Here is a 1700-nt window from a genome sequence, read left to right as displayed (position 1 = left end):
GTATTGCTTAGCTGGGTACTGTTGATAAGGCTGTTGAACCGCATTCTGAGTGTTGCTCCAGCTGAAATTAGGGTGATTGCGGTTTTTAGGATGATAGGTTGCCGGCACATGTTGTTGCGATCGCTGAAAGTTGCTCACGAACTTAGCCGATTCACTAGAAGTAGAACACCGATCAGTCTCATGGGTACCAGCATAAAGCTCACAGACACTAGTGATTTAATTAACTCCATAGTTAGTTAAAGTGCTCACCTTCATCGTCAAGGCCTTAAGTTGGGCAGCTAAAGCAGTTGGTGCATCCAACTCCAGAATTCCTACTACTTTACCCTGAGTTAGCCTCTGAGAAGGATTCTAGTATTCATTAGCAGCCATCAGTTCAATCAATTCATAAGCTTCATTACAGCTTTTAGCCCACAAGGCTCCTCCTGATGCTACATTGAGCATGGGTCTAGAAGTAGCACCCAATCCATTATAAAAATAGTTTATAATCATCCAATCAGGCATACCATGGTGTGGGCACTTCCTTAGCATCTCCTTATATCGATCCCAAGCCTCACACAGAGATTCTCCAGTTTGTTGAGCAAACTGAGTAAGAGCATTCCTGATTGCAGCAGTCTTCGCCATAGGGAAGAATTTAGTGAGAAACTTTTGAGCAAGATCCTCCCATGTGGGGATAGACCCTGGTGGTAGATAATGTAACCAGCACTTTGCTTTATCCCTCAGAGAGAATGGGAAGAGTCGCAGCTTGATGGCATCTTCAGTCACACCATTGAACTTGAAAGTGTCGCATATTTCGATGAAATCCCTGATGTGCATGTTGGGGTCTTCAGTAGGAGAACCCCCAAACTGAACTGAGTTTTGTATCATCTGAGTCGTGCTTGACTTGACCTCAAAAGTGTTAGCCGAGATGGCTGGTCTGATGATGCTTGACTGAATATCATTGATCTTAGGCTGAGAATAGTCCATTAAAGCCTTAGGAATTTCTACTTGATCTCCCATCGCTACTAAAACTGGTTCCTCGACTTTCTCTTCTTCTTCCACCTTCTCTTCATCTTCAAAAATTTCCCTTCGAACCACTACAGCTTCTTCCTCGGCTTTATCCAGAGCTCTCTTACGAGACTGCGAACGCGTATGCATACACGCTCACTAGAGTACCTAAAATAAGACAAGGAAACAGATAAGTTAGAATGTCTGAGTCAATGAACTTTAATGACCACTGATGACAAACACATAAACTAAAAATTAACACCGAATCCGCGGCAGCGGCGCCAAAAACTTGTTAGTCTCTAAACACGCGCTAAAATTCACGTAAATATACGCGTTCATAAGTAGTATAAGATATAAAAGAGATTCGTTCTCACATGGACTGATTTAGGTTAACTTTGTAATCTATGCACTAATGCAACAATGATATGGCTATTATTCAATGCTAAGACGGTTAACAGACTGAGATTGTTTTTAACTAAACTTAAGCTAACAATTATAACTAAGAGAATAAGTATGGTTGAATTAATATATATGACAAACATGGGATTCTAACTTCATTAAATACTTCATTCAATAGCCTCTTTGTTCTTAACCTTAACATGTAATGGTGATGACACTAATCAGATAAGACGAAACTGATAAACGCCAACTTTCGTTGCATGAATACCCTACTACTAGACATCCACAAAAGAGATAGAAGCTGAATAGACACCAAT

At 40.6% G+C, this 1700-nt stretch overlaps 1 non-coding gene across 1 annotated transcript; it reads left to right on the top strand.

Annotated features, from left to right (window-relative positions):
* The first annotated feature begins 499 nt into the window (after positions 1-499).
* LOC141670032 (small nucleolar RNA R71) lies at positions 500-606 on the top strand. Its single transcript, XR_012554283.1, has one exon. It is a non-coding gene; the product is annotated as a small nucleolar RNA R71 (small nucleolar RNA).
* Positions 607-1700: the final 1094 nt, after the last annotated feature.

This window comes from Apium graveolens, chromosome 6, assembly GCF_009905375.1.
Source record: "Apium graveolens cultivar Ventura chromosome 6, ASM990537v1, whole genome shotgun sequence".
In the NCBI taxonomy this organism is placed as follows: Eukaryota; Viridiplantae; Streptophyta; class Magnoliopsida; order Apiales; family Apiaceae; genus Apium; species Apium graveolens.
Note: the sequence above shows the minus strand (reverse complement) of the source record. Positions and strands in the feature narration are given on the sequence as shown.